Source organism: Cryptomeria japonica, chromosome 2 (assembly GCF_030272615.1).
Source record: "Cryptomeria japonica chromosome 2, Sugi_1.0, whole genome shotgun sequence".
Lineage (NCBI taxonomy): Eukaryota > Viridiplantae > Streptophyta > Pinopsida > Cupressales > Cupressaceae > Cryptomeria > Cryptomeria japonica.
Window position 1 is genome coordinate 91398963 of NC_081406.1, and position 27281 is coordinate 91426243.

The following is a 27281-nucleotide window of genomic DNA, read 5'->3' on the forward strand; positions in this document are numbered from 1 at the left end:
TTCCATATTACTTAGTTATATTTACTTACTAGACAATTTCAGCATATCACCAATTACAATTTCCTTCGAACCACATAAACCACCTTATCATCATAATATCCTGTTACCCAATTATGGTCTAATTACCAATGTCTTAAGAATACCATAATTTCCAAGTTCTCCCTTGGCAATCCACCTAATTCGGCTCCTTATCCATGTTCTCATAAAATATCTTATACTGCCATCTAATCATCATTAAAACCTTCATATTATAATATTGCTATGCTATCTTTCCATAAGCCATTTCCATCTGCATGTTGTTTCATCCATACCTAATGTTTTCGCACATCTTCACACTTGAGTGCCATAAATTTACAAACCTACTTCGGTTGTGTCAAGTAGTTAAATTGTGTTTCATATTGTCTTGTAACTAGTGACTAGCCATGATTGGGTTGCATTTTTCTCCTTAGGTTCTGAATGAATATTAGTTACTCATTCCTAGAGTATAAGATTCTAATACTCTTACACTCCTTGCACTTTGATAGGGTTTTTTGTACAGTTCCCAAATTGTCTCCACTCTCCTTGCCACTAATTTCTCCAAGATTGTCTTCCCATAAGGGAACTAATTGTGGCTTTACTTTGCTTGTTTCCCCAATATATAACTACAGATGAACTTAGGGTTTATTGCAATTATGTGCTTTAACCCAAGAAGTTCATGTATCCTTTCTTCTTAGTTAATTCATCTATAATATTGCTAGGGTCCGCTTATCAAGGAGATTGTCATTCATCATTCTAGTCCTTATCTTCAGGGTTATATAATTCTAGCTTCTCTGCATTGCTACAAGGATTGTGTAACAAATGCTCTTAATAAGCAACCTAGCTTGACCACATGCTTAAGTCACCTATTCATTAGGATAGGTTAATGCTTCTTTCTAATATTCGCAAGAATACCTCTTAACTCTTCTTCATTGTTGTCTCAAATGGCGGTCATGATCCTCGAACCATCAAAATGTTCGCGTAGCTAAAAAAATTAACTTGAGTTGTCGCTATCTAAGTTATCTTGTTTATTGTGCCTTCCTCTTATGTCTAACTAGCTAGCTTGACTTGCCAAGTCAAGAACATACCTTGATGGATGGTATTCTCTTAGTTACCATCAGAGGTATTTTATTGTAGAATTAACTCCTCATACTTGATTTGATTAGGGCAATAATTGCATTCGGGTTCCAATTGAATGGTAACCTTATAAGTACTAATGATCTAAATTTCATTTATTAAATGCTGAGACATTTATAATTTTAAAATTTTTGTAGCCTTTGGGGTCTTATTATGCCATAAACATGATGACTAATTAGTTTCAAATTCCTAGGCTTTTAGTGGCCCTTGGAACCCCTTGAATTGATATATGTTGATCTATTGATTTAGATGAGTTTCCACTTATGTTTCACTCTATTATTTTGTAAGTTTCCATCTAGGTTTTATACTTCGAAGCCATACTTTAGTTCAACTAAGTTATGAATGTAGCCCATGTTCACCAGTGTATGAACCTAGGGCTTTGATACCAAAATGTCATGCCCAAACTTTGGGCAAAACACAAACAACAATTTTTTTTTTAAACACTAATTACATGCAAACATTGCTTAAATAGTTGTGACCACTTAACAAGCTATTACAAATGAATTCTTAATTGATATTAAATACTATCATAACAAATACGATATCTCCTATTATCAAGCAGAACGAATAAATTTTATAAGGGTAATAATAAATTCACTCAAAAGCCCCTTTCATTTCAGTTGCATTTATTAGTACTTAATTAGATCCATTTCTACTAAATAGACATTAATATAATTACTTGGTTCAATATCAAACATTTATTAAATATTGAGTTTCCTCCATCCTGTTAGTACATCCCTCCTTAATAACTTGATTTAATATGGCTTCTATTAAATTCAACACTAATACTATTTCATTGCGTTAATTTTATCTAATTGAGCATATACAATTAAGGTGTCCAACATCATTATGATAATTAAATTACCTGATAAAAGTATCCACTTGGGTTAACAAGGTTTGCTAGACTAGGTTCATAAATGTTATTATAGAGAAATTATATTATGCCATTACAATATCCTCTTAAATTAATTATTTATTTAACTATATTAAGTCATTCCATTTAATTATAAAAGAAAGCATTTGGATCTCTAACATGTAATTATATAATTTAAATCAAGTTGTTATATATCACTTCTTCCAAACATCAACTATTTAATATTTTGTTTTCAATAATTATAACCCCTCTTGTTTTAAATTTGTTTAATTAAACTTCTCAAATATATTTAACCAATTATGGTAATAATAATGTTGTAAAACAAAATTCATTACTTTTTCCAATTAAATTCCATCTAGCTTATGGAAACCCAAAAATGACTTACTAGATCCATTAAAATTCCCTAAAAGCTTAAACTCTAATGGATATTTAAAATTTAAAACATCAATCGTATATTTACAAGTCTATATGTTTATATAACTCATATATAAATTTTAACACCTAATAAAATAATTAATCTTCAACTTTCCCTAGTCATTCATATTTTAACTCTATACATATATTTTTATATATAAACAATTATGTTTTCACATTATAAAAATATCCATGAAAAAAAAAAACCCTAACTAAAATATATAATATAAAATACCCTACATCTTATAATTTCCTCTTTCTTTTATACTATCCTAACCCTACTCGGGCTAGGTTTTATTTTTCTTGTTTGTGCAGGGTTGATAAAGGAAAAATAGAGGAGCGAAGGCTTATGGCGAGGATAGTGACGGGTGGAAGGGGAGGGGCCGAGCTATACTCCTCAGCCACTGCAACATGGGGGAAAGGGGAAAGGGAAACCCCTGCGGCTATCGCAACTCGCAGGGAAGGGGAAACCCCTGCGACTGCCACAGTAGCGGTCATGTCGTCCATTGTGGACCGCCCGCAGTGGTGGGTTTCACCTCGCCCAATGCGGATGACCCACAGTGAGCGGATGTCCGCACACTATGGTGCCCGTAGGGAGGGATACTCCCATGGCGGCAGGTGGGGGAGTCGTGGCTCCCTTCACCGTTGCCCTCCCTTATTTGCATTCCAAAAGGGATTAGTAATATATTGATTTTCAACAACATTTAATAGATAAATATTTCCTTTTCAAGAATAAAATGTGTAAACCCCTTTCATGTATATGCATAACTTTTGACAAAAAGAAGCATGGGTTAAATAGATTAAAATAGACCAGAATGCTAAGATAGGATGTATTTTCATCTTATACTTAATTTTCAACTTATTAACATTAAAATATATATATATATACATTTATCATTTTAAAGCAACTGTTTATTTCCATAATATCCAAAATTCTCATTTACCTTTATTGTATTCATCCTTTAATGTAAATGAGTAGTTGTTCATTTCTTTTGTGTTAATTAATTACCACAGTCTTGTTGAAAATAGAGGACCATAGGGATGAACTAAATTTTGTTTTACTTCCTACTATACATGTATTGCAGCTACAACTAAATTTTCTTTGGATACCATTATATCAACAACAACAAGTTAAAAGCAAGATTAAAACTATCTCTTAGAACGACTATAAATTTGTGAGCATAAACTAAGGATATAAAAAGGTATTTTCATTTATTTTTAGAAATGACTGCACTATTTAACATCGTTTTATTTCTTTTCTTTCACAACTATACAACTAACATTTAACTACTCCCATATCCTTTCAAAACCTTATTAAGGCATAAATAAATTTCTTTCCTAATATATATTGCAAAATAAGCTTTTTATTCTCAAAACTAACATGCATACTACTAATAGTAACTATAGGGAACTTAATTCCAGTAATACACATTTTCTTTTGCAATAATAATCTAATAGAATAATGCACTTCTTTAAATATATTTGGCATACAGTATAGTCAATATTACAACATGGGTAAGATACTCTACTAGTCTTTCATTTCTATTAAATGACGACTTTAATTAAAAGTAAATACATTTGCTTTTCAAAGTATCTACAACATATAGTTTTCCATTCACACTGCTGCAACTTTAAAATATAAACTATTCTATTTCGGATTCTTTTTCTGCAACACATAATTCCAGCAACTTCTACTTGTCCTTTTCTTTTCTTCCAAACAACCTACAAATAAAATCATAGGCTATGACCATGGAGTGCTCACCTCCCAGCCTAGGCTAACTAGTAGCCACCCCCGAGCTTGGAGAACCAAGCCCTAGATAGGTTATACACATGCAAACACAACAAACAAGGGAAAACATACACAACAACATATTCCCAACCAAGGCTACACTGCATCACAAAATGTGATGATTTTACATGGGTGGTAGTGGACCAAATACCCTGAGGAGACTACAAGTATGGTAAAACACAAAGCCACCTCATGGCAAACAATGATATATCATAAGTATAACAACCCCACATCCTTATGCCCCCCAAGGCATTCATGCCTTATTTCCCTCCTTATGACCCCCAAAATGCATAAACAAGCCATGCAGCAAGGGTCACATAAATATCCCTTGAGAGCACTCTCATAGCAAGAGCCTCTCACTCAAGGGTTGTCTTACTTCTACCACTCACAAGAACATCCTCTCTCCCAAGAGTAGGAGGTTTTGGTTACTCCCAAAACACAAAATGCATATGAGAAAACAAAGACATAATGCGTAATAATTTTCACAAACAAAAATGCAAGAGAACAACTTTTTCCACACAAACAACCTTTCCAAAATAACATGCAACCTGAAAGAAAACAATACAAAGGGAAGTTTAACCAACCTTCAACTACCCAAAGGTATGCAAGTCTAGTTCAGGATGAGCAGCCCATTCCACAATCCTTGTTTCTCTACACTCAGCCAAATTCCTATACCAAATCTTTTCTTTACAAAATTGTCTTGTCTCCAAAAATGGAGAGTGGGTGATTACCCACAAAATCTCTCATTCTTGCCTAAGAAGACGTTAGTGAAAGTTGTCACAGGTTTATAAAATTAAAAAAGGAAAAGTCAGAGAAAGATCAAAAGGGATCTCTCATCAAAAAGGAAAGTTAACTAACCTAGAAGATGCCTTCTAAATTCAATTTTCACACATCTTAGAAATCTCACTTTATTAAACAGTCACATGGGAATTGTCACATGCCTAAAATTACTCCTAACCCTTAGGTATACCTTATGGGCTTTAGGAAACATCTTTAAACTACCCCTAGGAGTCCATTTGACCCCTTTTAAACCCATCTGAAGTTAACTTTTGGGTCAAACCTAAGTTGACCACCCCAAAGATTCTCTACGCAAGGAAAATATAAAACCATATTAAATTATTTGAAAAAGCTATGGCTGAAACAACTTCCTCCAAGAGACAAATTCAAAAATCAAGACATAAATAGATCATGTGTCACGTGACACAATAAAATACTTTACAACATTACACATGAAATTTTGTCTCTTATTGGATTTACACAAATAAATAAATTCAATCTAACACACATGCAACATTTACTTTCACAAATAAAATACGATACAAACAGGGTGTTGTCTCTCCAAATAGACAAACCTTGGTTTTACGAACGTACATTGGTCTAGGTTTAGTTCTCCATAATGTTTCCATGGTCGCATGGATAATTTTCCCTCATATCTCAATTACATATTAGTAATTCCAGATAACCTCATATAGTATAAAACACATGGATAAGAATACACATCAAACACTCTGCATACAATATACATTTAAACAAATCAATACATCTTACATCCTAATAAATCCACATAAACAATTATCATAATCCTCACAATTTAATCCATACATAAAACATACATCCTATTTCTATTATCATAGTGAAGTCCTGCAAATCCAATAATGACATATTGTTGGCATTTTTGATGTTTATGTTGTGATTGTCATTGATTGACACACACTTGTATTGAGATCCCCTTTATATGTATGAGCTAGAGCTCAATCGGTATTTGTTCCAACCGGTATGTTGTACTCTAGTCTTTAGACTATTGGTGACTTTGCAGAATGTGTTTCCCGATCTGAAGTGGCATGTTGACCCCAAGCAGCTCAAAGATCTCAAGCGGTACGAGGAAGAAAAGCGGCATAACACATTCTTACTAGTCTTCATTTTTGTCAAGCCGGCAACCAGTATTTTGTATGAACTGGTAATACTCTGTGATGAGTTACAAATTGACATTTTTTGATAAGTTACCAATCCACCAATTGATTGACGGTGCCAACACACTGACAGTGCTTTTTGTGTCATGTTACTGAGTATGTCTAGATTCATTGAACCTAGGAAATTGTAATGTAATCCTATTGGATTGACATGAAATCAGATTCCTTTAAAAGGACATCATGTCTAGGGTTTTAGGTTGTTGCTGAAAGGGTTTATGTTGTGACTAGGGTTTAAGGTGGTTGTTGAGTTATTGTAAGAGCGATCTTGTCTAAGAAGATCGAGCTGTAACTGAGCGAGAGATAGAGAAGACTGACATAATGCTGGAATGCATTAGTAGTGAGCTATACTGGATCTAACCAAGCAGTTTGTGCTATTAGATAGATCAAACACTTGTTGATTACTCACATCTTTGACAAGTCTATAGCCCTTAATCGGGTAGGCCCAAAAGCCTATTGTAAATCCTCTAACAAGGTAGTCTTTAATCAGACTTATCTCCTAACAGAGATTGAGATTCCTAACAGGATTTGTTCTAGTGAAGAACATTGTAAGACCTTAACTGGTCTGACCTTAACCGGTCTAGTTTCTATTCTATAGATAGTGACTTGTGAGTTCCATCTCACCGTGGTTTTTCCCATTTGGGTTTCCACGTCAAAATATCTTGTGTTATGGTTGTATTGCTATTGTGGGTAAATGCTTTATTTGCATTTTGGTTTGCATGTGTGATAACCGATCTGTCTGTTAAACTGTTTTATCAGTTTATCTTCAGACTATTTAAGTGTTTAAGTACAGAGTTTTTTGGCATACTAATTCACCCCACCCTCTTAGTATTCATGAATTGGTATCAGAGGCTATCTTTCTATAAGTTTAACCACTTGGAAAGAGATATGGGGGAATACACCTTGAGGGAACTTACTCAACAGTTCACTCAGTCTGAGCAAGCCTATGATGATCTTATGGTCAAATACAAGGCATCTCAAGCTAAAAGGAGAGAACATACAGAGAAGCTGATGGAGCTATCTGAAAATAATTCTAAAGATGAAGAAAATATGGAAGCCATGATTGTAGAAGTAAATAAGCTAAATGATTCAAACTCCAATCTGAGAAAGGAGTTGGAAGGACTAACTATCCGATTTAGTCAAGAGCTTGAGAGCCAGAGGAAAGCTAAAGATCTGGTAAAGGACAAAGATCATGAGATCTCCAAGTTGAAACAAGAGATTAGTGCACTGATTGCTCGCCTTCATGAGAGCAAAATGGAAAAAGGAGTACAAGATGAACTGAACATAGCTATCTCTAAAAATGCAAGCCTAATGGAGACAAATACTGGTATTTCCAAAGAACTCTCTGAGTCAAAGGAAATACTTGCTAAGTTCAGCAAAAGTATTGTCAAGTTAGAGAAAAAGCTTAAGTCATCTAGACCGGTAAAGAATACCAATGGACTTGGTTTCTCTGGACATGAGGAAGGAGAATCCTTAGGAACAAATGTTGAAGCATCAAAGAAGCAATCGACACTGAAAGGAAAAGGTAAGAAAAAATTCAAACTTGCTTGCTTTAACTATCTTAAAGATGGACACACTGCCAATGTATGTAGGAGCAAAGCCTACAATAATTTTCCTCATTTTATCAATAATGTACCTAGATCCAATAAGTTCAATGGTCATTGTTATGCATGTAACAAGTTTGGGCATATTGCATCTGAATGCAGGTCTGTCATGAACATACTGGAAGATATCCTCAGAGGACCCAAGGAGCTGGTCTGGAATCTTTTGTGAACCAGAACCCTAACCAGTTTAATGCTTACAATTATCAGTCAGGCAATAATGGTTATCAAATGGAAACCGGATGGAGAGAAAACTATTGGATTTGTCATGGACATGTTCATACTATTGCTACATGCAGAAGGAAGAATGGAAACATGAACAATGGACCTTGGAGAGCACCTCGACTGGTTTGCTATCACTGCAACAAACTGGGTCACATTTCAAGATTCTGTAGAAGCAGAAAGAGTATATCTGATGATATACCGATCACTCAAAAAGGAGAAATTGATGTTGAAATAGTTCAAGCAGACATGAACAAAACCTAGAGGAAGAAATCAACAATGTTGAAAGAGGAACCAATTTCTGCACCTAGAGTGGAAATATCAGAACCAACAAACTAAGCTCCAAAGAGGCTTAGAGGGAGCAAACGGCAAAATTATTGTGAACCCCTAGTTACACCGGTAAAAGACCTTAACCAATATGTGATACCTATCGCTTGGTAGAAGACTGGAAACATAAAAGAGGCAAATTAGGGTTTACGCCCTAATAGGGGAGCATTAATGGTGGTAGGTGAGAGACATGTATAAAAGCATATTTCAAATCATTTCTCACTTTTTGTTTTCGAGCAAAGAAAAGTTTTTCAAAGTGCAGAGCGAAGAAAAGGCAATTTGAGCTAAGGTTTCAAGAAATTGACAAGTCTTGAAGGAGATTCAAATCCAGTTTGCAAGTAGTCATGGAGAACACAAAGCGGTGATTTGGCAACCAACGGAGAGTGGAGTGAAGTAGAATCAAGAAGCCCTAAATTTGCATTTTAAAAGTATCTTTCATGTTCTTGAAATACTTTACAATGGCTTTTGCATCTCATACCAGTTCGAGTACATCAATTGAGTCAGAAAGTTTCATTCAAAGGAAGTCCAAATATAATGCCTTATCACAAGTTTCGGCTGGAGTCATAGTTAAAGAGGGAATTTCAGATTATATTGATTGCAAAATAGAAGACCTAGGGTCTTTAGCTATTCACACCTAGTTAGGTTTATTTTGCGGCAAGGACAAGAAAATCAAACCGGAGTTCAGTATCTTAGAAAAGAAGAAACTCCACAATGCAGTATACTTTCTAGAAGATTCTATGGAGGATCGTATCAAGATCATTTTGAGCAGAGTCCATGGTGACAAGATGTACCTGGAAAGGATGCATGATATCATGCCTCAGGAAATTCATGTAGTCATCAGCTTCTATAACACAGGGGAAGTGCCAACCCTAAGAACAGTAAGCAAAATAGAAATGGCCAAGCTCACCGGTTCAACAAGTGACTCATGAGGTATGATAGTTAATCCTATCAAGGATGATCTAGTGAAATACACCTGCATGGTGATAGGCTACAAAACATTCTCAGCCAACAGGATTAATTATGTATCTACTATAGCGGTAAATGCCATTTACCGGATGATTAAAGAGGACGCATCATTTTGACTTATGCACCGGTATGCAGAGGCAACTCTTGTCTAATCTGAAGTTGATCAAACAGGATAATGCACTAAGATTTAAGTTTAGACAACTACTAGCTGGGTTGTTTTTCTATTTCCAAGGCTACTTCCCTAGAGTAGGAGATGTCTAGTGATCCCCTGACCAACCAGTAACCAAAAAGATCAAGGAAAGCATACAACCCATTGGAACCAGTTACTCTGATGTGCTAAACAAATATTTTGATGAGCTCAGAAAGAAGATGAGTCAAAGGGTAAGGATCTCAGGTGACATCATTAAGAAATATGAAGATGACATATGTTTCACCATTCAGGTGGACAAATTCTTAATGGAGGCTATTGAGCTTAGAATGGAAGAAGTGGAGCCAATGGGCTATGAGGTGATGTATGATATGCTGGAAGGGTATGCCTCAACCCTTATTGCCTCACCTCTTGATCTTAAGGCTAAGAGGACCAAAACCTACTTGGAGAGGATTGCACCAATTGAGGAACCATCTGTTAAGAAAGGAAAAGAACCAGCAGCAAAGAAAGACAAGCCAGTGCCTGCAACATTGGCACCAACTACTACTGTAACTCTAAGAGTGACCAAGCGGTCACCTGCAAAGAAGAAACCGGAAGAGGCACTAGCAAAAGTCTTCGAAAGAAAAAGAAAGACTAAGTCAAATGAACCAGACTTTGAAGAGACTGAGTCTGATGAAAAGCCAAAGAAGGCTAGACAGACAAAGAAAATGAAGAAGAATGAACCAGCAACATCCACACCAGTAAATATTGATATCTCCTCATACAAACCTTTGACACATTATCAAAGGACAATAAAGAATATTAGGAGAAAATTACTTCATGATTTAATAGATTATTATGATGATTTTAGTGATGAGGAGAAAGAAGAAGTATTACAGGAAATCATTATTTATTTGTGTAAAAAGGAAGAAGGAACAAGCAGACAAGGCAGCAGAAGCAATCAAGAGAACACAGATGGAGACTTCATAGGCAACCGAGAGTCAAGCCAAACCAGCTGATATCTCAGGTCTTATCGATCTCCAGTCTGCAAGTGAGTCGGAGCTTATGCAAAGCATCAAGGTTGATCAAGAGCACCTTGAAATCATTCAAAGGAAAAAGGAGCAAGACATAATTTAGGCGGCTGTAGACACCCTTACTGGTTTGATCCCCGGTACCAATCTTCCTAACACTGAATCATCACTAGCATAGCTCAAACTACTATGTACTGTAGTGGATGATCAGGTATAGGGCTTGGAAGAAGCAGCTAAGGCAAATGTCAAGAAAGAGGATCAAAAGGCTATTAACATTACTCTGGTGAAAAAGTTGAATGAGCTCCAGTCTGAACTTCTAAAAGACCAAAAGGATATAGGGGATGCTTTGGATGAGGGAAACTTGCTACTAAGAAAAATCTATCAACCCCATCTATTTTGCGATGATGTGCTAACTTAGAAGAAAAAGCTTCAAACGGACTTACAGTCCTACTTGAGCACATTTAAGCCACCCTATGATTCCTTTGCAACTTATGGGCAAACCGTTCACCGGTTCCAGATCTAGTTAGCCAAAATGGAGGAAGAAATCAGTACACGGTCTAGAGATTTGTATGAGCTACAATTGGTTTTACTTCCATGCCTGCAAATTCTTTAGAAGTGTTATCTAAACCTGGATGCCTTGACAGTTATGCAAGAGCTAAGGACAGTTGATGCCATGGAGGAATAGGCATCCCAGATGCAAACAGAGAAAGAAGTGGCCACCTCCCTACTTGATTCCTGGTCTCTATCCATGAAACAATTTTTGCAGGACTATAAATTAGTTTTTGACAAGTATTATTCATTGTTGTCATAAAATTTTATTATTTCAATATCAAATGGAAATAGGGTTGTTTAGTGGTACTTTGTCATTGTTGGCAAAGGGAGAGAAGTACTCTATCTATTTTTGAGACAAATAGGGAGAAGTATTTGGTTTTAAAATTTTGATATATGTTTTGATATATGCTATATGTTCTGATATCTCAATGTTTATTCTCTGTATGCAAAATTGCTATACATTGTACTGATTAAGGGATAGTTTATATGCTTAGGGGGAGCAATTTTGTTAGAGAAACGTTTTTGTTGTAAAACACTTAGATGTCAAAATTTTATTTTCCTAAGTGTTGCCATCAATGCCAAAGGGGGAGATTGTTGGCATTTTTTATGTTTATGTTGTGATTGTCATTGATGGACACACACTTGTATTGAGATCCCCTTTATATGTATGAGCTAGAGCTCAACTAGTATTTGTTCCAACTGGTATGTTGTATTCTAGTCTTTAGACTATTGGTGACTTTGTAGAATGTGTTTCCCGGTCTGAAGTGGCATGTCGACCCCAAGTGGCTTGAAGATCTCAAGCGGTACGAGGAAGCAAAGTTGCATAACACATTCTTACCAGTCTTCATTTTTGTCAAACTGGCAACCAGTATTTTGTATGAACCGGTAATACTTTGTGATGAGTTACCAACCAACATTTTGTGATGAGTTACCAATCCACCAATTGATTGATGGTGCTTTTTGTGTCATGTTACTGAGTATGTCTAGATTCATTGAACCTAGAAAATTGTAATGTAATCCTATTGGACTGACATGAAATCAGATTCCTTTAAAAGGACATCATGTATAGGGTTTTAGGTTATTGTTGAAAGGGTTTATGTTGTGACTAGGGTTTAAGGTGGTTGTTGAGTTGTTTTAAGAGTGATCTTGTCTAAGAAGATCGAGCTGTAACTAAGCGAGAGATAGAGAAGACTGACGTAATGCTGGAATGCATTAGCAGTGAGCTATACTGGATCTAACCAAGTAGTTTGTGCTATTAGATAGATCAAACACTTGTTGATTACTCACATCTTTGACAAGTTTGTAGCCCTTAACCCAGTAGGCCCAAAAGCCTATTGTAAAATCCTCTAACAAGGTGGTTCACTTCTGTGAATCTTAAATCCTCTAACAAGGTAGTCTTTAATCGGACTTATCTCCTAACAGAGATTGAGATTCCTAACAGGATCTGTTCTAGTGAAGAACATTGTAAGACCTTAACCAGTCTGACCTTAACCGGTTTGGTTTCTATTCTGTAGATAGTGACTTGTGAGTTCCATCTCACTATGGTTTTTCCCATTTGGGTTTCCACGTCAAATATCTTGTGTTATGGTTTTATTGCTTTTGTGGGTGAATGCTTTATTTGCATTTTGGTTTGCATGTGTGATAACCAATCTGTCTGTTAAACTATTTTACTAGTTTATCTTCAGACTGTTTAAGTGTTTAAGTATAGATTTTTTTGGCATACTAATTCATCCCCCCCTCTTAGTATTCATCACATATATCATCTCAAATATATCCCATTCTGGAATCATATAGCGTTCTATATCATAATGCATATAAATGAAGCATCAACATACATCAATGTTACCCAAATCCATTATGCATAAAAATGTACACCTCAAGGTGAAATGATTTCATAACTTGGTTCAATTACTTTTCTCACCAATCTATTTGTCTAACATAGCCCATCCTATTGAATTATAGCATTTATTAGTAGGGTCAAACTTGGTCAGCTAAGTTAATCAAAGCTTGGTTGGGGTGGGCCTTACAATAGGTTCATCTCTCAACTTATGGATCATACCTATCCTTTCACATAATTTCTTAAAAAGAATATCACTTTCCAATGGAATGAGGATTGTCCTCAAGAATTTGAAGACCTAAAAAATTATTTCGCCAATCCTCCCATTCTTCAACTTGCGGATCCTACTAAGCCTTTTCTTCTATACACCGCTGCTTCCCCTCAAGATCTTGCAACCTTATTGGCACAATGTGATAAGGATTGTAGAGAATGTCTGATTTATTACATTATCCACACTCTACTCAATTACGAAGTCTGATATTCTATGATAGAAAGGCAATGCCTTGATTTAGTCTTTGCAACTCAAACATTGAGATTATCTCTTTAATATTGAGATTCATGTTATCATTAAATGTGATCCTCTTAAACATCTTTTCTCCAAAACTGATATTTTTGGATGCTTAGCTAAGTGGGTTATGATGTTGACTAAGTTTGATCTTAAGTTTGTCTCACAAAAGGCAATAAAGGGTCAAGCATTGACTGATCATTTAGTTGATGCTCCTTCACCCTTTTCCCTACCTAATCCAGAGTCTTTTCTCGATGAATACATCCTTTCCATTAAGGTTGATGAGATTTGGAAACTATACTTCGACGTCTCTAAGTTTCATACAAGATCAGGGGCAGGGGTGATCTTAATTTATCCTAAAAAGAAGCCTATCCATTTATCATATTGTCTCAATTTTTTATGTACCAACAACATTCCTGAATATGAATCTCTTGTACCTGGAATTAAAGAAGCCTTGGCATTGAGTGTGAAAAATCTACATATTTATGGAGATTCTCAACTAATCATAAGACAAGTGACAGGAGTTTATCAAGATAAACAAGACAAACTATCACAATACAAAGACCTAGCTTTATCCTTGTTACAAAAACTTGATTCTTACACCATGGAGCCCATTCCCTGAAAAGCTAATTGACATGCTGATGCGATGGCATGTGTTGCCTCTCTTGTGTCTCTAGAGGACACCATGATAGATCTTCAATTCACCATTCACAACCTTACTTCCATGGTTATTGCTAATAACCCTGGTAATGTGGTATATTGTTAGATTATAGATTTTGGTGAATGGTACATGCATGTCATAAGATATTTGAGTTATGGTACCTTTCTTAACTCTGTGAATAAGAATACTAGGGCTAGGATTCACAAATTGGTTGCTAGATACACTATCCTTTCTAATGTTCTCTATAGGAGGGGTTATAATGGTCTTCTTCTTTGATGCTTAAACAAGGCTTAGGTACCTATCACTCTTGAAGAAGCACATTAGGTGCTTGTGGGGGGCATTTTGGGGGTAGGTCTTTGGTTCAGAGATTGTTGCGAATGGGATATTATTGGCAAACCATGGAAAAAGATTCTTGTGTGTTTATTAAATCATGTCATCAATGTCAGCAACATAGAAATTTGATTCATGCCCCTTCCCAAGAGCTTCGCTTATAGGTAAAATCTTGGCCCTTTTCTACATGGGGTTTGGATCTTGTTGGTAAAATATCTCCTCCTTCATCTCAAGGACATACTTTCATCATAACTACCACTGATTACTTTATAAAGTGGGTGGAGGTTGTTCCTCTTAGATCCACTACCACTGAAGTAATTTGTCAATTCATTTTGGAAAACATTATTTCTTGATTTGGGATACCTTCCGCTTTAATTTCAAATAATGGAACGTCATTCAAAAATAAGGATGTAAAGAAGTTTCCTGAGATATATCATATTCAACATAAATTTTCCACACCTTATTATCCTTAATCAAATGGTCGAGTTGAAAGTATGGTAAGGACTAGCACACTCAATTAACCTATGCTTGATATGCTTATCACACGAGCGTACATGTTTCTACGAGTTGTACCCCTTATAATCATTTTTATGGTGTTGACACCATAATGCCTTTGAAGTTAGAAATTCCTTCATTAAGAGTTTCTCTTAGGGGTATAGTGGATGATGACTCCTATAGAGAGCAAAGACTTCAACAACTTGAGATGCTCGATGAATGGTGTATCAATTCCCTCTAACATATACAAGCATATCATAAAAATTTGCAATGAAGCTACAATGATAAGGTCATTCAATGTTCCTTCTTGGTAGGGGACTTAGTCTTGTATGTGAATAAACGCAACATGAATTCTTTACCTGAGGAGAAAGGAAAGTTTAGTCCTAATTGGCTTGGACCATACATCGTTGTGGAGATATATAGATCAAGTTCTTACAAGATAGCAGATGTGGAAGGTATACCTCTCAAGGAGCACATAAATGCTATGCACCTTTGTAGATACTACACCTAGTTCTATTTTTCTCTTTCTTTCTTTCTTTCTTTCTTTATGTTCTTTTCTTCAAAATTGGGTAATAGGTTAGCATGTCTTCATTAAAGTATGTAAGATTTGTTAGGATTAATGATAGTCCCAAAGATATTGAGAGGGAGGGGTGAATCAGTATCTAACCAGTTTAAAGAATATTTAACCTTATTAAGTATTTTGCATTCCAAGATAGTGTATCGGTAAATAAGAATTAATGTAGTAAATAGGAAAAATAAAGACAACATAAAAAACACACCATAACACAAGATGTTTAACAAGGAAACCAGGTGTGGGAAAAACCTCGATGGGATTTGTGACCCACAATATTCACTCACTAGCCAATGAATAAATATTACTTGCAATGAGAGGCCTGCACATGTAGGAAGGCCAATTGCCTAGAGCTCACTGCTCAATCTACAAAATAGAAGTATAACTAACTTACAAAATGGATTATGAAAATCCAATACAATGTACTGCTTCAAATCAGCATCAACTATGCCAGGTTCAGTACCGGTCTAAGCTCATACTATAACCATGAACCTTATACAAAATCTTCCTTATTATTTGCTCATTCCTATCTCATCTCCTATTCCATACTCTATCAAAATGATTTACAAGATCTCATACATATATGAGTCTATTATAATATGCCATGTCAGCTTTACAAAAAATATTTACAATTAAATACAATAAACAAAAGTTTATTCCTATCGGCTGGGGTGTTGGTATGCATTGTTGCTACTACCGGTGAAGTGTATGTCAATGTTGGTGCCTACTAGTGGTTTACCAGATGAATGCCACAAGATTTCTTGAAGGTTGCCAGTAGGTTGCCATCAATGACAACACCATCATTTCTCACTAGAGTACATGTAGAATGCCAACAATCTCCCCCTTTGGCATTGATGGCAACACTCATGAAAAAAATCCAAAAAGTGAAGTCCAAAAATTTGCCAAAAATATGTGTAGTCACATAAATCTGTCCATTTTAATTAAATGAATATTTTCTATTTATTTGATTAAAAATCCACTAGCCATCAGTTAATTAAATTAATATTCAATCAATTCATCTTCAAACATTCTCCTATTAATTAAATAAATTATTCAATTTATTTTAATAAATTCATTAAACCAAAATCACAATCAATTAAATGAATAAATTCTATTTATTTAATTTAATCCCCTTTCTTCTTTTAAAAAAATTAAATAAAACATTTATTTAAATTATCAAATCCCCTCCCACTTGCATTCTCCTAAAAATGCAGCTTGCACCTATTTGTTGAAATAAATGAATTTTATTTAATAAAAAAATTATTTTCCCTCACCCACCAAATCCACTTGCAAATCCTAACCCCCTTCTAGATTCTTCTAACCCCTTCCTAATTATCCTAATCCATCCCCTAATTATTGTCACATTCCTAAGCAACTTGGAGTCACTTCTCATAGACTTCAAAGTCTTTGAAAAATATTAAATGCTTTGTGTGTTCAACAATTTAACCTCTAAAGTCTTCCAAACCATTAATGACTCTTACATGACCATTAATGGCTCTTACATAACCATTTATGGTTAAATCCACTTGCACCCATGGTTAGAGACTTTGACCCCTAACTCAACCCTCATGTGACCCATCTGTCTCCTTAAGCATTTATTGCTTTGACCATGGTTATCCTCACTAACTCTTGCACAAGAGTTTATCCATTGGATAAAAGCATTATTCTTTGAATAATGAATTTATTCACTCAACCCAACCTTAACCTTAACTTCCAAGTTAATTCTCAGGTCATGTCAAGCATTTAATGCTTCTTCCCTCTCCTCTCAACCCATCTCATGTTGACACTTGTCATCGTGGGATTGCATTAAAAGCTTTCACATGGATTGAATGATATTCAATCCTAACCCTTGTTGAGATTACTCAATCTCAACCATCCATTGCTCCATTTTTCCTATAAATAGAGCTCATTTCTTCATAATCCAAATCCTGAAAAACTTGTATGCACTTACATTATAGCCATTTTTAGAGAGCATTAGATAATCAATCATATTCACTCTTTTGTTTTAAAATCAACACCAGCTAATTAGATAATCTCTTATTTTAGCTCTTGTTCACATTTGCATAACATTTTAGATTAATCATTTTTTCATCTTGAACCTCCATAAGGCATCCATAGTTAAAAAAGCTGCAAAGAGCTACACTAATTTGGAACTTGGAGAGGAGAGGAACAAGGAAGGAGAAGCTATCAGCATGGTAGAGAGCATATGGAGATGTTTAGTTACTTTTTGTAGATTCCTTAAGCTTTCTATTTGTTTAGTAGTGTCTTTCTTGATGTGCTTGCTTAGGATAGTATTCAATCTTTGATTTGCTAGCACTAATGACTAACTCTTGTCTTTTGTGCTTCCTTGTGTGTGTTTAGCTATCAAACTAGGTTTTTACTAATCCTTCCATTTTGCAGAGCATCATTTGGTGAACCTTGACGTGAATCAAGGAGCAACTTTTTGAAAAACAAACTAATTTGTTTGACTGTTTTGCTTGACACACAGGTCATGCTTTGGTACTTTTGTTCACACTTTAGTGCTATCGTTATTTGGTCTTCTAGTGCTTTTGTTTCTACAATAGCGCTATTGTCCAAAATATAGCATTTTTGTCTATAGTCTAGCACTTTTATCTCTTAATTAGCGCTTTTGTTCCTATATTAGCGCATTCGTCTTTTAGTCTAAATATTTTCTTTTGGTGCTTTTGTCCTTAGTTTCACACTTTTGTGTTAAGTAGCACTTCTATTCTCACATATAGTAGCGATATTGTAACAGAGCGTTGTAAAAATTGCCTTGTGACCGATAAATCAAATTTTCTTAGGCTTGTAGAAGCCCACCATGTGTTCAGATTTTACTAACTTTTCGTTTCATGTGCAGGTGTAAAACTAACCCTTTTATTTCTTAAAATTCTTTTTTCTTAATTTTATTGCAAGGTAAAACAAACTCAAACACTTCATTTGGTGCTTAAAAATCAAAATTTTCTTTTGGTGCTCTAAAACTCACAAACAAATTTTGTTTTTGATGCAAGATAGGCAACCTAAACACTTCATTTTGGTGCATAAAACTCAACCAAACAAATTTTGATTTCCTTGCATCAATTCAGGTTAAAAATCACAATTCACACTTGGTTTTTGGGCAAATAAAAAGAATAATCAACTTGTCTCATTTTGCAAAGCAATTTATTTCAGGCAAACTTAATTTTCATTAAGTTGACCAAGATTTCATTTTTCCTAGTTTACTCAACATATTGCCTTTGAAGGATTAAAAAAATAAAAGAACACCATGACTATTGGAGCAACATCTCCAAATAGTTAGATGACCATTGCAATGATAAGTCAAAAGGAACAAGTGTATTTTGTGTTTGGCACACTTGTGCAAAAGAGTTTGTCGAGTGGTCCTACTTCTAACACACACTATCCTCTCCCTTAGCTTTCATGGTCCTAGGTGCAAGAGAAAAGTGTTAGTAACACTCAAATTTTATCTTTTTAAGAGAGGCCTGCCAAGATACACATCACTCTTGGGAATGACCTCGCGCGAGCTGCTATAGAAATCAGGTGTGAGTGAAAGTTGTAGCCTTGGGTATAGCTGTTCCTATAGTGTAACTTGCTGGAAGAACAAATGGGCCCCACCACAAGTTACAAGGCTCTCAAGTGAGTCACTCGAGAATGAACTTATGTCCAAAAACATAAAAAATTACTAAATACCTTAAGTAGTAGCCCACCGATTATATTGATTGAGGATATTTGTGATAAATTCAGTGCAAGAGCATAGAAGGTTTTGCCCCCAAGATACTCACCATACATATTTCCTTGAGTAGAAACATAGCTTTTTGAAAGGTTACTTGTAGCCCGATAAAAGTGGTGACTCCCCCATCATAGGGATCATATAATTGTTATGCTCATACAAGACTTAGTATATCACATCCTTACCTACTACGACGGGATTCATAAGGTATGTAGTACCAAAGTTGAAGAAATATCAAGATGTGGGCTGAAATTATCACAATTGGCCATTTGACCTTAGGGATAAAGAGTGTTTGAAGTGTTTTTCATTTTGAGTCAAGACCGGTGCAAATTGAGCCGACTTCAGGCTTTGGAAACACTTAAAATACATTTAAAGGAAAGGGTCATAAAAAGTTCAAAGGATTGGGTTGATCTAGACCCACACCTATTTGTGCCTTTTGAGGCAACATTCTTGTGTTTGTGTGCTTGCTTTGTTTTCTTGTCAAAGAAAAAAAATCAAAACTCAGTTCCAAAAACAAGTATTCATCCAACAAAAGATCGAAAACAAAAAGAAAACAACAAAAATATCACACTATATGACCATTCTTCACATCTTAAGAAAGAAGAATATTCATCAACATGTCAACTTGAAGAGAAGACCATTGAGCTCAAAGGCTTTCATCAAAAGGAGGAAATACTTCTATCTTAATAAAAAAATATTTGTCTCTCATAGAACCTTCTTACGTCACATGCATCTATACCTTCAAGGAAAATCAAATGAATTTGATCAAGAGTCATTAAATTGCAGAGCTTTTACTCAATATCGAGCTTTGAGTTATCACCAAAATAAGGGAGGCAAGATCAATCCTACCTTCTTTCTAGACATTTGTATCACATATAACTTGGCTAGGGAAGAACCACCAACCCTAAGCAAGAAGAGGAAGAGTGTGTTCCTTTTGTAACACAAAGTTTTTATTGAAGTACATTTCATCTGTTTCCCTTATTCACACATCATCAATCCATTTCAACTCTCAAAACATCAAGAGGTTTTTGTCCTAAGTTCTCTTTCAATACTGCTTGAATCAAACACAACACATCACTTTTTAGAGTGTCTCTACATCTAGGATAAACTCATCCTAAGAGGCATTTCTATGCAGGTTAAAAATGGTCTATGAGTGAATCCTCTCATTACTAGGTAGTTGGGTTTGTAACACATCTCAGATCTCTCTAAACCTTATCACATCAAACATTGTCAAACAAAACACAACAACCAATTCAAGAAAGAACTTTGGTAACATCTACCTTAGTGCTAGGGATTTGTATGCAAAACACTTCACCAAACATCAATCTTTCATTCCATCACCAACTCATCATCATTTTTATCAAACTTCAACAAAAACTTGAAAACAAAATGGCTCATACCAGATCAAGGTCTAGACAACAAGAAATCGAGGAAGAAGAGGAGGAAAATATCAATGAATTCTAAGAAGCTCTTGGAGGAAATCCAAATGATGAAAATCCAAGTACTCCTACTCCTATGGCAATAGAAAGGGCACTACACTACCCTCTCTTTAATAGACTTTCTATGAAATACTTAGGAGCAATGCTGATGCTCACTTTTTAAGACTTGCTCAAGAGGGAGCCAAACTACCCTCTGATTTTCATGTGGCACAACTAAGGCAAGCATCAGAACACCACAGTCGTAATGAGGATGAAAGAGGTTGAGATCACATCAAATACAACCTTCATCAAGGTAATCCCCCACCACCTCCTCCTGCAAATGAAATAGACATGTTGCGGAAACAAGTTGAGAATCTCACCCAACAACTTCATAGTGGTGTGAAAACAAATCAATTTTCACTCAATGACATTTGTCCCTATCCCTTTGATAGGAATCTTCATATGCCACCTTTTCCATGAGGGTTTGAAACACCCAAGTTCGAAAAATACTGAGGAAAAGGAGATCCTCATGATCATGTTAGAGAATTCCATTCAACTTGCCTTGAAGTGGCATACAAGGACACATACCTAATGTGAATTTTTCCCCAAAGTTTGGGAGGAACAACCACATCATGGTTTTCCCGACTACCAGGTGGCATTAGGACCTTTGAAGAACTAGTTCAAAAGTTCCTGGCATATTACTCACATAACATTGAACGTGATATCACCATGGTTGATCTATGTAACACTAAGAAAAAAATAGGTGAGCTATTTTCAGTCTTTCTGCAACGATGGCATCAAATGTCTAGCAAACATTCTCTTCAGTTACCTAAACAAGAATTGGTGGAAATATTTATTTCCAACTTAAACAATGAAATGGAATTTATGTAGATGTAAAAGACACAGACTCTTTCAATGACATGATCACCAAAGGTTTAAAATGTGAACAGGTTCTCATAAAAATAGGGCTTATCAAGATATAAAATGAGTCAAAGGATGGCCCTCATCCACGCTTCAATAGTGACAAGCCTAACTTCTGGAACAAAAAAAAAATGTCATCAATGATGGGGTTGTAGATGCAAGAACTATCAAAAGTGCACAACCTGTGGTCCGATTTTCTGGATAGAACCCCCCACCCAAGAATAACATAGTTGCTCCTCCAAATCAAGGATGCAATATATCTCAAGAGGAACCTAGACAGTGTCAGCAAAATTTTAAACCAAAACAAACATACACTCCCTTAGGGGAACCTATTGAAATGGTGTTACGTTAGCTGGTTTCTCAAAATCTGGTGACCTTACCCAAAACATCAAATTACGAACCTCAGGTTAAACCTTCATTGTGGAGGGATACTAAACATTGCGATTTCCATCAAGGAAAAGGGCATAAGACAAGCAATTGTCACAAGTTGAAAGACCTTATTCAAGATCTTATTGACCGAGGTGAGATTGAAATCAAAGGACATGACCCAAAAATAACAAACAATGATCATCTCATGTTTAAGAATCCACTTCCATCACAAGATCAAAGGGGTCCTTCCACTTCAAGGTGAGACATAGATAATTACACTGTGAATCACCTCTATGATGCCAGTGAACAAATTGCAACTATTACCATAAAAAATACCAGCTTCACCTACAATGTTGTTACACATCACAGTAAGATTACAATAAAAGAAGCTCCACAAGGCACCCCATCTATCCCAAAGCAGTATAACCTTGTGGAAAAGTTAGACAAAATGCCTGCACTAATATCTATCTTAGAGCTATTGCACCTATCCCCATCTCATAAAAAAATCTTGGATCAAGCTCTCCCAGAGGCGTCAGTCCCTCAAACCTAAACACAGATCAGTTCCAAGCCATGGTTGGAAATCTAAGGTCATCACCCTGTCTCACTTTCTTTGAAAGTGACAACACATCCTTCCAGCAACCTCATAATGCCTCACTCCACATTGAAGAGTTTATCAACTAACATAGGATCAAGTGAGTCTTGATCGACAATGGAGCCGACCTGAATATCTGTACACTACAATTGGTCACAACATTGGGATATGCAATTGAATCAGTGGATCCCCGCAATAAGATAACAATCAAAGCCTATGATGATGCAGAGCGTTCATCCAAAGGAGTTGTTGTGCTACCAATCCGAGTAGGCCCAGTAGTGAAACACATCATATGTCAGGTTTTGGACCTTGCTTTTCCATATAATTTGTTGTTAGGAAGACCTTAGATACATGCCATGTAAGCTATTCCATCCACCTACCATCAGTGTATCAAGTTCCCGCATAATGGTGTAGAAATTACAATCCTGGGCGATGCAAATCCCTTTGCATATTGTCACAATATCAATCATCAACTAGAGATTATTGTTCCCAACAATAGAGAAGCCATCTCATCCACATCATATGTAAGTCTAGCCTCTCTTTCTAGTTCAAACACCACTATACCCAAGCAAGAGAAGCTCAAGGTGAAAATAGTAGAGGAAGGTCCTAGGGAGTACAATTTAAGCCAACTCTTTTATGTTGGACAAATGCTTGCTTCTCCAAGAACTCATGGTAAACCTAAATGGTTACTCCAAACACCACTAGTCTAGCCAACATGCACTTTGACACCTTTCATCCTTAGAAAGAGTTAAGAAGATGAGACTAGAGATGAGGAATTAGCAGAATGGATCTATAAAGATCCTATCACCACGAACCTCCCACAAGCTAAGCTTCCCACATATCAATAAGGAAAAGGCCTTCTCATTATGCAAAGAATGGGTTATGATGGTCAAAGTGCTTTAGAACCTTGTAAGAAAGGACGAAATGAGCCGCTGCAGCTAAAGTTAAAGCCCAAAGATAACACAGGCTTAGGCTTTCAAAAGGTGATCCTTCCTAAACTCAGATTCAAAGGAAAACCCAACAAACCTCTATATCAGCCTACCACAAACATAAAGAGGTCACCTTTGATTATATCAGTAGCACCACAAACCACACCAACTACCCCACTGAGGCTAAAAAGCTCAGCAATAACATCCACAATACCAATCATCCCACCAATCAAACCAACAATCCCATCAACCGCAACAACCACAAAAACAACACCACTAGCACTATCAGAATCCCCAATAGTATCAACAACACTGGCCATTCGAGCAAAAGCAGTAAAGTCCACAGAACTGATATTCCTTGTATCAGATTCATTGATCCCTATAATTCTTCCTACAACACCAATCATTTCATCTATAATGGTACATCAACTGATCACACCTGTAGTGTTTAACTCAAAGGACATCCCAATATGGTATAGTAATAGGATACTAGAAAGTGACGCAGAAACTAACTCACATGCGCGGGAATTTGATTATGTCTAGCTTAATACTTTAGATGAGGAAGACATGTCACTACCTCCACCTCATAAAGACATCCCTATTTATGGAGAAGGACAGATAAAGACCTCTTGGATTCCTGAACTGGAAACTTCTTCCATAGACCCTATGTCACATCCTATGCTTAATTCTGACAAGGAGAGTTCCATCAACGACCTTCACCACAATGTCTTAACCCTCACTAACACATCTAATGAACTTAACCTAATCAATGAGGTAATGGCCATTATCCATCTTGAACTCATCAAATGGAACCAACCTAATCCCCCATGCCTTGACCACTTCCAAAATGATGAGGCAATCATTGACTTTTTGGAACTATGGGATAACATACCAAGTAGGGATCACAATGCTAGATTCACCATTGAACTTAATAGTGCAACATACTCCGGGGTGGATGCCAAACCATTCACCAGCAAAAATATAACAATAAAACATGGATCTTCCAGTGAAAACCATACTATGACATCGTTTGATCCCAAAAAAGTAAAAAGAAAGAGTGTATCCAATGGTGAAAACCTCTTTGAGGCACCAGAGGATGAAAGGTTTGACATTCTCCCCTTGAGTACACAGTGGGAATGATCAATGATTCTCATCGAGGAAACCAAAGAATACAATGTGGGGACTTCTGAGACTCCTCACCTCATACATCTAGCATCTCTTTTAACTCTAGAGGAACAACCAAAGTTTGTCGAATTCTTCAAAAAGTGTCAAATCAACTTCACATGGTCATATGCAAACATGCCTGGTCTTGATCCTGATTTAGTCATGCATCATCTCACCGTAGCAGAAGGAGCCAAGCCTATCAAGCCGAAACTTGAAAAAAGATACATCTCTAGATCATGGTACTAGTCAAAGTAGAACTTAAGAAACTCTTGGATGTTGGTTTTATTAGACCAATTGATTATGTAGATTGGATATCCAATATTGTACCTATTAGCAAACCAAATGGGGGCATCCATATTTGTATTGACTTCAAAGATGTGAACAAGGAATGTCCTAAAGATGACTTCCCCCTACCAAAAATCAACATAATAGTGGACCTAACAGTAGGACATGCCATGCTTTCACTAATGGATGGCTTTTCAGGGTACAACCAGATAAAGATCGCACCAGAGGATCAACATAAGATGACCTTCACATGTTGATGGGGAACATACTGCTGGAATGTAATGCGTTTTGGTTTAAAGAATGCAGGAGCTACCTATCAAAGAGAAATGAACACCATCTTCCATGACATGATGCATACCATAATGGAAGATTATGTTGATGACTTATTGGCAAAATGACTAACAAGAGAAGGTCATCTGGAAATATTAGATAAAATATTTGATAGACTAGAACAATATCATGTTCGACTCAACCCAAAGAAATGTGTCTTTGGAGTAACCTCAGGGAAGCTTCTAGGATACATTTTCTCAAGCAAAGGCATTGAGGTTGACCCCACCAAAGTCAAAGCAATCATGGATATGCCACCTCCATGAAACATCAGTCAGCTAAGGACATTACAAGGACAACTACAATCCATCCAAAGATTCATTGCACAACTAGCAGATAAGTGTCACCCATTTACACACGTATTAAACAAGTACATCCACTTTCAATGGGATACCAGATGCCAGCAAGCATTCCAGATGCTTAAAGACTATCTCATGAATACACCATTGTTGATCCCACTAGATCCGAGCAGACCTCTATTGCTGTATATTTCTACAACAAGTACAACATTGGGTGTACTGCTAGCACAAAAAAATGCAAAAGGGAAAGAGTGTGTTGTGTACTACATTTCTTGCACACTGGTTGGCTATGAACTCAATTACACACCTATTGAGCGAGCTTGCCTAGAAGTAATCTTGGTAGCTACTAAAGTGAGGCACTATCTTTTAACACATAAAGTACAACTCCTTGCCAAGATTGATCCACTAAAGTACTTACTCAGCAAAGCAGTGTTGACAGGCCGCTTGGCCAAATGGGTGATGATTCTAAGTGAATTTGACATCGAGTATGTGGATCATAAGGCTACCAAGGGTCAAGTTATTGCAGATCAGTTGGCCGATGCTCCCCTCATAGGAGATCATCCTCTCATTTCCAATTTTCCAAACGAAGAGATATTCATGATCACAACAACACAACCCTGGAAACTATACTTTGATGGTTCATACACTAGGCATGGCTTCGGGGCAGGTATCCTGTTTATCACACCTCAAGGTGACAACATCTTGAAGTCTTATAGACTCACATTTCCATGCACAAACAACATAGAAAAGTATGAGGCCTTGATTATAGGACTCAGACTATCCATACAATGGAAATTGAAAGAGCTACAGATATATGGCGACTCCCAACTAGTCATCAAACAAGTAACAGATGAATATCAGATCAAGGAAGACAAAATCATGTCGTACAAACAAATGGTGGACAATTTAAAAGCATCATTCACTACTATCACCTTTGAGAAGATATCTAGAGATCAAAATCGAGTTGCTAATGCTATGGCTACCATTTCATCTCTCTTAGATCTTCCACAGAAGTCAACATGCTATGAGTTCTTCGTTGAATAGCTTTGGATTCCCATTTATGATATCCCTGAATTTGAGATGATATGTCACCTTGTTAGTTCTGAATCCCCATGGTATGGTGAGTTCTACACCTATCTTTGTGATCACACACTTCCTCCTAACCAATCAAATAACCAATGTAAAACCTTCCAAACCACTCGATATACCATTATTGCTGAAACCCTATACCGATGTAGTCTTGATGGTACTCTCCTTCAATGTCTAGAACAAGATGAGATAACAAAGGCCTTGGAAGAAGTACATGAAGTAATTTGTGGAACTCATGCAAGCAGTCCATCACTAGCCAAGAAACTCATGCGCACTGGATACTATTGGCCATCCATGGAAAAAGACTCCTACTATTTTGTCAAAAAATGCAAGAAATGCCAAGTTCATGGAGACTTGATACATGCACCAGTATAGGAATTGCAACCAATCACAACACCATGGCCTTTTTATCAATGGGGACTTGACCTTATGGATAAGATTCATTCATATTCATCTAATGGCCATAAATTCATCATTACTGCTACTGAATACTTCACAAAGTGGATTGAAGTTGTTCCACTCACCCAAGTCACCAGCAAGCAGATCACCTCATTTATCCTTAATTACATCATCTGCCAGTATGGTGTACCCATGTCCATCATCATAGATAGCAGTCTTCCTTTCAAAAATCAGGATGTCTGTGAGCTCTGTGAGAAGTTTCATATCCAACACCTCTTTTCCACTCCCTCTTACCCATACGGAAATGGTCAGGCCAAAGCATCAAACAAGAACATATTGAGAAT